The 11,400-nt window shown below is 58.4% G+C and overlaps 1 protein-coding gene across 1 annotated transcript in view; it reads right to left on the reverse strand.

The window, feature by feature from the left end:
• Slc25a39 (solute carrier family 25, member 39) overlaps nucleotides 1–284 on the reverse strand; it is a gene marked incomplete in the record, with an annotated part of 3,614 nt that extends 3,330 nt beyond the window's left edge. The window contains 1 exon segment of the mRNA XM_013519261.1: nucleotides 1–284.
• Nucleotides 285–11,400: the final 11,116 nt, after the last annotated feature.

The following is an 11,400-nucleotide window of genomic DNA, read 5'->3' on the forward strand; positions in this document are numbered from 1 at the left end:
CCCAGAGGCCGGTCGGGGACTTTCCGCACGGTGGGACCCGGCGCTGTCGCGTCGTCACTTCCTCCTCGAAGAGGCTGCTCCAGAGTCGGACGCCCCCATTCTACAGAACGCGGAACCGGGACTCGGAGTTAGAAGCGACCCGGACCACCCGGATGATACAAGGGTCTGCCCCGACGCCTGTGTCTCGTCCCGGCCCGCACCAGCCGCCCCGCTGCCCTCAGCGCTCCCGCGCCGCGGGCACCGTTTGGACACGCGCGCGCAGGCCGGTGCCTGCGCCTTTAAGACGTGCTCCGTGGTGACGTCACCACGCACTGGCCCGGCCGACTGCGAGCTCCCCTGCGTTCTGGGCCGGCGCCTGCGAGGCCACGCCCCTCCCGCCGCGGGCTCAGAAGGGCAGGGGGACTGGTACAAGGCAGAGCCGGGATGGACGAGAAACTGGGTCTCCACTTTGCACCTCACCGACAGAAACAGCCCCTGAGGCGCCCAAGAGAAGCGGTGGCCCATGCCCAGGCTAGGCTTGAACCTGAGACCCGCCTGTCTCAGCCTCCCAGCGCCCTGGAGTGACCCGCACCGGGTGTCCAGCAGAGATCTTCTAAGATCCCTGCAGGACCCGTCACTGCATGTGGGTGCTCATCTGAACGCGGGGCGCCACCTGGGGCCATGCGGGATCCGCAGACGGTTTCGGCCACCGTCTTCCCGCCAGGTCAACGTTTTGAGCATCACTGGTGTGAGGAGCGGGAGCCACCCAAGCGCACTGGAGGGGACAAGGGGCACCCGTAGGCCTGGGCTGCTGGCGCCCTGAGGCTCACATTGTCCGGGTCCCCAGCCGCCTGAGCCCAGGGCTGCTTTACCACCTGGCACACATCCTGCGTAGTTGGGCCGGACCACATCCACTCGGGGCCGCAGATATTTATGGGTGTGAGCAGGGCTGGGGTTTGGGTGACTCCTGCAGCACCTCCGAGCCAGCTCTGCGAGAAATCCAAATTCCAGGCCTGAGGCTAAGTGTCTTTGCTTTGAGGCAGGGCCTTGCTGTATAGCCCAGGCTGGCCTGGAGCTTGCAGTTTTCCTGCCTCAGCCTTCCCATTGCTGGGATCAGAGGTGTGCACCAAAGCTACGCCCACCAAAGGCTGATCTTTGTTTCATTGGTATTTTTGGTTTTTGAGTCAGGGTCTCACTGCAGTTCAGGCTGGCCTTGAACTCACAGTGATCCTCTTGCCTCAGCCTCCTGAGTACAGGGATTATAGGTATGCACCACTACCCTTGGCCAAAGCCTGATCTTTGAATCCTAGTGGGTTGGGGAGATGGGGCCGCCTTCCCCAGAACAAATACAGGAGCGTGGATGGGTTCGCCTGCCAGGTTTGGGGAAGGTTCATGGGGTTCCTCAGCTTAGGCAGCCCCTTTGGTGGAGGAACCCCCAAAGTCTGCTCCAGCTGCAAACAGCGGGGAGTTGGGGCCTGGGTGCCCTGCCTTGCCACTGCAGAGTTTTTTGAGTGAAAGCTTATGGGGGAAAGGCACCTCCGTACGCGTGTGACCTTCATAGGGTCAGGAATGTGGGAAGCTGCCTTTGTTTTGAAGGTTTAAGAACAGAGGTGGGGCTGTGGTGGCCCACACCTATAGTCCCAGCTCTCCGGAGGCTGAGGCAGGAAGACTGCCAAGTCTGAGCCCAGCCTGGGCTACCTGGTGAGTTCAAGGCCAGCCTGAACTGCAGAGTGGGAGGCAGTCGGGGGTGGGGGCAGAGGGAGGGGAGGGGTGAGTCCGGACTGGCCTAGCTGGGGACGACGTCGCCTGTGACGCCCGGGCCAAGGCAGCCTCGGCCAGACGGGAGTCCTGATTCTCAGCGCCCAGCGCGACCTGCCAGGCCAGCCTGGGTCCGGACCCCGTGTCCGGTGGGGCTCCGGGCTGAAGCCTTGCTGGAGGGCGGGGCGTCCGCGACCAGGGAGGGGGACTGCGGGGTCCGCAGCTCAGACATCCCTAACCCTAACCCTAACGCAGGTGCACGGCGCCCCCTGGCGGGCGGGGCCGGCAGTTGGGCCGGAAGTAAGGCCGCCCTGACCCGGTCCGGGAGGCGGCAGTGAGGAGGCGCTTGCCTGTGTGATTCGACCCGAAGGCCGGCTCTGCCCGACTCTTGTGGAATGGGTTGGACCCAGGGCCTTCGCACAGCTGCGCCCCAGCCCTTGTTTATTCTTTTTCATTTTGAGACAAGTAGCCGGGCATGGTGGCGCACGCCTGTAATCCCAGCACTGGGGAGGCTGAGGCAGAAGGATCGTTGCGAGTTGGAAACCAGCCTGGGCTACAAAGTGAGCTCAAGGTCAGCCTGAACTGCATAGCGAGACCCTGTCTCAAAAAGACAAAAAAAAAAATTGAGGCAGGGTCTGCCCGAGTCACTAGAATGCCCAGCAGGGCTGGAACTAGGATTCTCCTGCCTCAGCCTCTGAGTGCTGGCAGTATAGATCTGAATTTTTATTATTTATTTATTTATGGTACCGGGAATCGAACTCAGGACCTTGTGCTTGCCAGGCAGGCGCTCGTGCCCGGCCCAGATCTGAATTTTTAAAGAGCCTTGCAAAGGACCTCGAGGCCAGGAGGCCATACAGTCCGTGCCCACCTCCTGGAGTGCAGGCTTCTGTGTGCCCCTCCGAGGGGTCCCCTGTTGTTACAAGCCAGGCTCAACGCGGGAGGCGTGGGGTCAGTTGGCCACCAACCCCGCTTGGCTAGCTCACGGAGTAACAGTGGTGCACAGGATAAAGATTCACAGAGAAGCCACATGTGGTGGCGCACACTTGTAAGCACAGCACTGGGGAGGCTGAGGCAGGAGGATTGCCACGAGTTTGAGGCTAGCCTGAACTGTGCAGTGAGACCTCGTTTCTTCATCTGTAAAGTAGGAAGGATGTGTCCCTGCCCCTACCTCCACCTCCTTCCCGGGGCTCTGAGGAGAAGGTGGCATCGGCCCTGTGTCTGCCCCGCTCCACCAGGACTCCCAGCGAGGCTGCGGCGAGCGGGGTTTCCACACCGGCCTCTGCCAGTCGCCTCTGGGCAGGTGACAGGGAGCCTTTGCTGTGTCCCGAGATGCCATCGGAGGCCACATGCCCGCCGGGGGTGCACCGGGAGCCCAGTGCCCTGCCGAAGACCGGGAAACAGTCGTGTTCAGGGGCCTCTCCTGGGACTCACTAGAGAAAGGTGGGGTGCAAGGGGGCCGGAGGGGCTGTCCCGCCAACCTGGACCATGGCTCCAGGTGCAGCCCTTGGGGACCCAGAGATGACACGGCTGTGGGCGCAGGGTGACCACACGAGGCGCCGGAGAAGGCCTGGCGCCAGCACACTGGTGGGGCCAGGAAGCAGGGACAGTGCACAGGGACCCGGTCCTCACCTGTGTGAGGTGAGCCTCCTCGGCGAGGGAGGCAGCCTTGGCCCGAGGCCGGCGCACACAGGTCCGGGAGGAGGGGCTGAGGCTGAGGGCTGGCGGTGTGCACGCCCCTGGGGCGCTGGTTCTTCCCCGGGCTGTGTGAGGTCCTCACTGTCCCAGCGCTAAGAGCTGGGGCTGGGTCCGGGTCAAAGAGGGTGGCCACACTGCACCTGCTTCTTGTCGCCAGATACAAAGTGCCTGCGGTTAAGGCTGCTACAAATAAAAGCAGCGCGAAGATAAAAACCCAGGTCCTGGCCAGGCGAGGTAGTGCATGCTGAGAGGCTGAGGCAGGAGGGTTGTGAGTTGGAGCCCAGCCTGGGCGACATAGAAACTTGGTGTGACCCTGTCTCAGGATTTTAGAATTTTAAAAAGACTGCTGATGTAGTTGGGTGGGAAGGCCCTGGGTTCAAGCCCCAGCACCGCCAGAGAAAAATAAGCCAAGTCTGGGCTCTTCTCCTGCCCACGCCTGCCTCCGGCTCTTGGCTCTGAGCGCTCAGCAGCCAGCCCTGCCGAGGCAGGTCGTGGGCAGGTGTGCCTCACAGCCACGGGGACGCACGACACTGGCCAGGCCACCACATGGGCCCTGCCAGGAGGGCGCAGGGTTGAGGTGCGGGCAGGGCCCAGATCCAGGGGCCACCCGGGGACACGTGGTTCAGAGTGCCCCACCCCTGCTCTTTGGTCGGGGTTTTCCCCCTACTCTACAGGGTCAGATTTTATGTTTTTATTGGGTTTTCTTTTTTTTTTTTTTTTTACTTTTTTTTGAGATAAGATCTTGATACATAGTCCAGGCTGGCGTTGAACTCACAGCAATCTTCCTGTCTCAGTCTCTTGAGTGACTGGATCACAGGTGTACACCACCACACCTCATTTGGGATCAGAATTCAAATCATTGATTTTCAAAGTTTAAGCTGTGGGTGGGGACACACGCCTGTAATCTCAGCATGTGGGAGGCTGAGGCAGGAGGATCTGTGCGAGTTCGAGGCTAGCCTGGACTACAAAGTGAATTCAAGACCAGCCTGAACTGCATAGGGAAACTCTGTCTCAAAAAGATGAAAAGATATTCAAAGTTTAATTAGTAGAGTAATCCCCGTCCTGAGCATGCGCCGTGGGATCCCACGGAAGCCATCACCACACACAGGTCCTGTGGGCCTGGGGAAAGTGTGACCCTGTTCCCAGGTAAAAGCCCTTCGGGCCAGAGAAGTGGCCCAGGTCACTGGGCAGGGCAGAGCTGTGACCACTGACTGGCCGGTGCCACGCCATGCACTGACCCTGTTAACCACAGTGTGAGCAAGGCGCGGCAGGGCTGCCCGCCTGTCCCTGGCGGCCCACCCTGCTGGCTTTCCTAGCGGCACTGTTCCCAGCTGTGGCCACAGCCTCTGCCCAGGCACTAGCCCCTGCCCCACCTCCGTCCCTCCACAGGGCGACACCCTCTGCGGTAGTGAGGTCACTCACTGCCATGCTGCTCTTGGGTCCTGGGGTGCAGTGTCCCCAATACCTCTGCTTCCAAGCAGTGCCTGCGGGCAGGTCCCCCACCCCTACCGCACTCGGAGCTGGACTTGTTTTCGTTGCTGTTGTTTTTTTGGAGACAGAATGCCCAGGCTGGGACCTAACTTGCAGTCCTTCTGCCTCAGCCTCCTGAGTGCTGGGAGGACAGGAGTTCGTCCATGTTGCGGTCTGAGGGGACAGAGGCTGGGAGGGACCTGGGCCTTGAGTGAGGACCTGCGATGCTATCTGCAGGGTCCAGAGGAAATGAAAATGCATGATGCCTTGCTCAAACATCAGCACAGATTTCCAGAAGCCAGGTGTGAGGGCACCCACCTGTTGTCCAAGCACTGTGGGAGGCTGAGGCAGGAGGATCGCAAGTCGGGAGTCCAGTCTGGGCCACTTAGTGAGACCCTGTTTCAAAACTTAAACGATAAAAATAAAAACTTAAAGAGCTCCAAGGAGGAAACAAGCTCAGCGCAAAGCCCTGGGTTCCAATCCCAGGGCTGGAAAAAGAAAAGCACTTGCGTGCGCCGGGAGGACAGCAGTGGCTTCGCAGCTGAGTGCAGCCTGGGTTGACCCAGCCGCAGAAGGGAAGAGGGGACAGATGGACAGATGGACAGTCTTCACCAGGGCACCAGCCCTCTGCCTCCGTCTGGGCCTATGACCAGGACGGACGGGACCCCGAGACCTCTGTGCTGCACCTGGGCGCCAGGCGTGACTCACCCCTCCCCCTCAAGTCTCCTGGAGCCGAAGTCAGGCGCCTCGGGGGCCATGCCTGGGCCTGGGCTGACCGTGGCACGCGGTGACTCAGGCGCTGGGCCGGCCCTGGCCTCTCCTGCTCCGGAGCCTGCAGCTCTGTGAATGCTAGCACGTCTCAAATACTACCTGTGTGGATGTCCTGGTGTGAATGTGGAATATGCTCATACTAAAAATACCCCCTCTTCACCTGGGAATTCAGATCTACCTGGCCGCGTCTGCCAAGCCCGCGTCAGGGCCCTAGGGCGGCGGGGGGCGGGTGAGGCTGGCAGACGCTGCAAGCCTAGGGGGAAGGCAGGGCTGAACCCAGGACAGCAGGAGCAGAAACGGCCTGGCCATTTCTAACTTGTTACTTATTGTCGGGCCTGGCAGCACACACCTGAAACCCCAGCATTCAGGAGGCTGTGGCAGGAGGATCACAGTGAGTTCAAGGCCAGCCTGAACTCCTAGCAAAACCTTGTCTCAAAAAGACAAAAACAACACAAAACAAAAATCTTATTTTGAGACAGTCTTCTATAATCACCTGGCTGTCCTTGAACTTGTGATCCTCCTGCCTCAGCTTCCCCATCAGGTGAGATTACAGGTATGGGTCACCTTGCCTGGTTTATTTATAACTTTTTTTTCTTTCGTTTTTTTGAGACAGGGTTTCCCTGTGCAGTTCAGACTGGCCTTGAGCTCAGTTTGTAGCCCAGGCTAGCTTCCAACTCGTGATGATCCTCTTGCCTCAGCCTCCTGAGTGCTGGGATGACAGGCATGTGCCACCATGCCTGGCCTTATTTATAATTTCTTAAGCAAAGGGAAAGAAAACAAGCTCCAGAGAAAGATTTTTTTTTTGAGACAAGGTCTTGCTATGCAGTTCAGGCTATCCTTGAATCTTTCCCCAGAGAAAAGCTTGGCCAAGAGATTTCAGATACGGCACCACAGGACACCAGCACAGTGCGGAGGGAGCAGCTGCAGCTCACAGGGGGTCCGGAATACAACACTGTGGCCCAGCAGGAAAACACTGGAGCCAGCAAAGCTTAGAGTGCTCACGGCCAGCTGCACCCTTTCCTCGTGGTGCTGGGGACTGAGCCCAGGGGCGTGAGGCTCCTTGCAGCTGTCCGCTTGGATGGTGTTTGGATGGCACTGACGCTGACATCAGTCGCTTCTGGGTGAAGCAAACCCCCTCCCGATTGCAGGTCCTTGCTCATGCGGGGCACAGCGGGAGTAGACAGAGGGTGGGCACCGCAGCTGGAAGGGATTCTCCCCGACCACCCTTGACCTTGACTGCAGAGTGGCTTCCCTGGACCCTGACCCTGACCCGCCTGGGCCAGAGTGGGTGGAGCAGGGGTGGGGCAGGTTCGGCTGGGGGGCGGTGCTGGCCCCGCGTGTGAGGCCCGGTACTGGCCCTGCGCCCTCCCCTGAAGGAGGACTCTGGGCATCTAGGGTTGTGTATGCGCTGCACAGGCTCTGCACAGTGGCATTGCCCCAGCCACGCCCTTCTCAGGCCATGACCCCTCTATTAAGCAACCAATGACGCAGAGCCCATTAAAGCACTCATTAGAGAGAAGGAAGAACCTGGCTGGATTGCGCACGCTGACGGGGAGCCGTCCCTGCAGCACTTTGTTGCAGAGCAAACTGCAGAAAGCCTGGTGTGATGTGGCCTCGTCTAACTCAAGGGGAAAACCCAGCCCCACGCGGCTGCGCAGGGACACGGGGAACGGGAGGCGCTCACCCAGCTGACCACGCTCTGCCACGGCCCCACTGGGGCTGGACGCAGCAGACACGGCGAATCATGTGTTTAAAACTGTGACGAGGCTGCCTGCCCCTTTTGCTCTTGTGCTTTTGCTGTTTTCCACCACCGCGAACTGTTGCCCCTGTGCCATGTGCCACCCTGCCTCGGAGCCAGCTGAGTATGGACTGAAACCTACACAAACTTGCTCGCCACCCTGGCCGCTGTTGTCTTTTTTTTTTTTTTTTTGCCATTATCTGAGAGCTGATTACATGGAATAGGTGCTTCTTGGGGTAGTTCTTAGACAGGGTCTCACTTTGTAGTGCAGGCTGACTTTGAACTCTTATGCAGCCCCGTCTGGCCTTAAACTTATGGCAATCCTCCTGTCTCAGCCTCCGAGTGCTGAGATTACAGGCATGCTCCACCACGCCCGGCAGTCAATGCACTGGGCTGTCAGAAGTAAGAAAGACCTGATGCTGGGAGAAGCCGGCCAGACCCAGACCAGGCAGATGAGAAATGAGGTCCGGAACAGCAAGGAGAAACAAAGGCAGAGGAACGGGCTTCAGCCACAGAGAAAGTGGAGCAAAAAGGATCTGAGTCCCTTGAGAGGTCAGTCCTGCCAGAAAATCCAGATTCTCCGAATTTTTCAGATGTGAGCTCCTAGCACTTTCGTTTCTGCTGGCCTGGGGATGCCCCCTCCGAACGCCTGAGGAAGTTCAGGAACTACAGAATACAACACGCCCTGCTCTGTGAGCAGGAGGGCAAGGCTGCTGCCTGTGCTGCTGAGCGTGTTCCGGCTGTCCTGCTCCTGACGCGCTCTAAACTCATACTTACGTGGGGTCCTGCATGTTTGAACCCATTCTCACAGCTGCTTTCAGTATTGCTTTTGGTGCTGGGAATTAAACCCTTGTGCACCTCTACCCAGCCCCACAATGTGTGTGTATGTTTTTAAGTGTGAACATTTTTATTTTTTGGTACCAGGAATCGAACTCAGGACCTTGCGCTTGCCACACAGGCGCTTATGCCACTGACCTATATCCCTGACCCAGTGTGAACATTTTTAGAAGACTGCTTTTTTTCAATATTGAATAAATTAAAGTTCTTACTCCCCTCCCCCACCAAAAAAAGAGAACTGTGAAGAATAAGAAAGAAGATGGGGCAGGAGAGAAAACCTCCAAAAGGCCCCTGAAGGCCCTGCGCCCAGCCCGCCTCCCTCGGCTGCCTGGCATAGCCAGCAGGGCTTGGAAGCGGGCGGGGGGGGGGGCGCTGGGGGCCGGGCTGGTCGGCCCAGGACGGGGCCTTCCCTGCTTGTGGGGTGGAGGAAGGAGAACGTCTGTCCCACAAGCGCGTTCGGGACTCTGCCAGGCTGCCTGGGGAATCGTGCCAGGGATCCCGGAGACCACAGCCTGGGTGAGGGGACTGTGTGGGCACAGGGAAGGGGCACACGGATCACTGTGAGTTCAAGGCTAGGCTGGGTTATGTTTCGAGACTGTCTCAAGACACAAGGCCAAGGAGAGAGATGGCCTGAGGTAGGCAGGATGGTTCACCCCACAACCACTGTCCCTAAGAGCAGGACCTCCAAGATACGCACTCTGCTTTTGCAATTTTCCCTGTTGAATGATTTTGACTGTCGCTAAACTCAAACTGACAGCTTCTGGAAACTTCCATGCACACACCCTGTAATTTTTGTTTCTCTCTGGTGCGAGGCACGTGCTCTACCACTGACCTACACTCCCAGCTCTCTCTGATGTTTCTATAATCTGTAGCAGGGAAATCATATAATGAAGTTTATCAGATGTGTACACAGTACGCTGGATAGAGTGGGATATGCCTGTAATCCCACCTACCTAAGAGGCTGAGGCAGGAGGATTGCAAGTTTGAGTTCAGCCTGGGCAGCTCAGCAAGACCTCTCAAAAATTTTTGAAAGGGCTGTGGCTGAGTGGTAGAGAATTTGCCTAATGTCTTCAAGGCCCTGGGTTTGATCCCCTATAACTCCTGTTCCCCTGAGAGTATGAACTAAGGAGGGAGGCTGAGTGAGGAAAGCTTCAGGCCCTGGCGTCCCAGAGAACAGGGCTTCCAACCTCAGGCCGTCGGCACACCGCACACTCGAGGGTATTTAGGGCTCATGGGCCTCATCTGCCTGCTGCCAGCACTGCCCTCCCTCCCAAGGGGTGACAGGCAGATTGGCCCTAGACATTGCCAGTGCCCCTGGCAGGCAGAATCACCCTTGGGCGGGAATCACTGCTGGGTTTTTTGGTTTGTTGAGACAGGGTTTCACTATGTAGTCAAGCTAACGTTGAACTCTCTTATATAGCTCAGGCTGGCCTCAAATGCACAGCGATCTTCCTGCCTCAGCCTCCTGAGTGCTGGGATCACAGGTGTGCACTACCAAGCCCTGCCAGAATCACTGCTTTGAAGATTAATCACGGTTTTTCAGCACTTTAGGGATGTGGGTTTTTTTTGTTTTTGTTTTTGTGTTTGAGACAAGGTCTCACTCTGTAGTGCAGGCTAGCCTTGAACTCACTGATGTAGCTCATGCTGACCTCCTTGTGGCAATTCTCCTGCCTCAGCCTCCCAAGTGCTTGGATTACAGGCATGAGTCACCACACCCGGTGGGTTGTGGGTTTTGTTGCATTTTATTCTGGTTCTGTTTGGTTGTGACTAATACACTCACTTCTTTATTCGTCTACTATTCTGTGAAAATTGTGAATCTGTGTGTTCCACTGAAAGCATAAGCTGCGCTCCTTGGCCTTGGGACTCACAGAATGGGGGATCTGCACACACGTCAACAGGCTGCAGGGTCAACCCAGACTCTCGGCAGGCATCGCCTCCACTTTCCGGCCCTCAGCAGCTCCCAGTTAAGAAGCCTGCTACACAATTCCAGAGCTCTGCACTCCATTCCTCTCCCACCCCAGCCTGGTCCACAGCTGAGCTCTCTGCTCAGCCGGCAGGGCTCTCGGTCTTCCAGGACCCAGCACTGCTATCCTGGGCCTCTCTTCCCTCCAGGCCCATCTGCCACCTCCACCTGCTGCAGGCCGCTGGCCCCGGGCCTGCTGGTTCCTGGCCTGGCTGATCTGCTCCGAGTGGAAAACCTCCGCCCTCAGCCACTGCGTGGTTCCTAGAAGTCAGGGCCTCCCAGAACTGGAGGCCACTTCCACTCAACAGCCTGCCCTCACCCAGCACCCCCTCTAATGCCCTGCCTTGAATGTGGCCCTCACCCCCCGCCCCCCCTCCCAGGCTGCCCTTGCACGCCCGTACCCCAGTGCTTCCGGTTTCCTGGTCTTTTCCAACACACTTGTATCTTTCTAAGCATTTTCCAAACCCTACCCACCTGCCGCTCAAAATCGTCCTCGACAGCTCCACTAAAGCTCCCAAAACGAATTTTAGTCTCAATCTCTGTCCCTGTCTGTCTCGGCAGCTTTTTAAATTTTGACACAGAGACTCTAAACCTTGCAATCCTCCTGCCTCAGCCTCTCAGGGTGCTGCGACACAGGGGTGTGGTACCCTGTGAGGTGGGATTTAAATCCCTTGTTCCTCCTCTGGATCCGATCTCCTATCTCTTCCCTTCACCTGCTTCCAGCGCCCGGAAAGCGACCTCGCACCTCGACGCGGACTTGGCCTGATCCTGGTCCCTCCTCCGCCTTGAGGAAGCAGCCTGGGTTGTTCACCTCCCGCCCCACACCTTCCCGCCCCTCCAGACAGCGGCGTGCGGTCCGAGCTAAGCTGACCGAGTAGAAGCAGTCGGCCGGCCCCGTTCCGGTCTGGCTCAGCCAGCCCGGATGCCTGCGGTGGCTTCGGCTCCAACAAACTCCCGGCACCTGCTGACCCGAAGAGGTGGGAGGCCGCGCTCACGTGATTCGTCGGTCACGTGACACACTAGCCGGGCGGGGAGCGCGGGCTGTCCCCGCCTTCGCGGCGACGAGGAACCAATAGGATTACGGCGGTGCGAAGGCTCTGGCCAATGGGCACGAGGTAGGCGGGCCCTCGCCGAGGCCCTTAGCCGGGAGGGCGGCGCGGCGGCCCAGGAGCGTGGACGGGACCGGGAC

Source organism: Chinchilla lanigera, unplaced genomic scaffold, assembly GCF_000276665.1.
Source record: "Chinchilla lanigera isolate Chin_1 unplaced genomic scaffold, ChiLan1.0 scaffold00050, whole genome shotgun sequence".
Classification (NCBI taxonomy): Eukaryota; Metazoa; Chordata; class Mammalia; order Rodentia; family Chinchillidae; genus Chinchilla; species Chinchilla lanigera.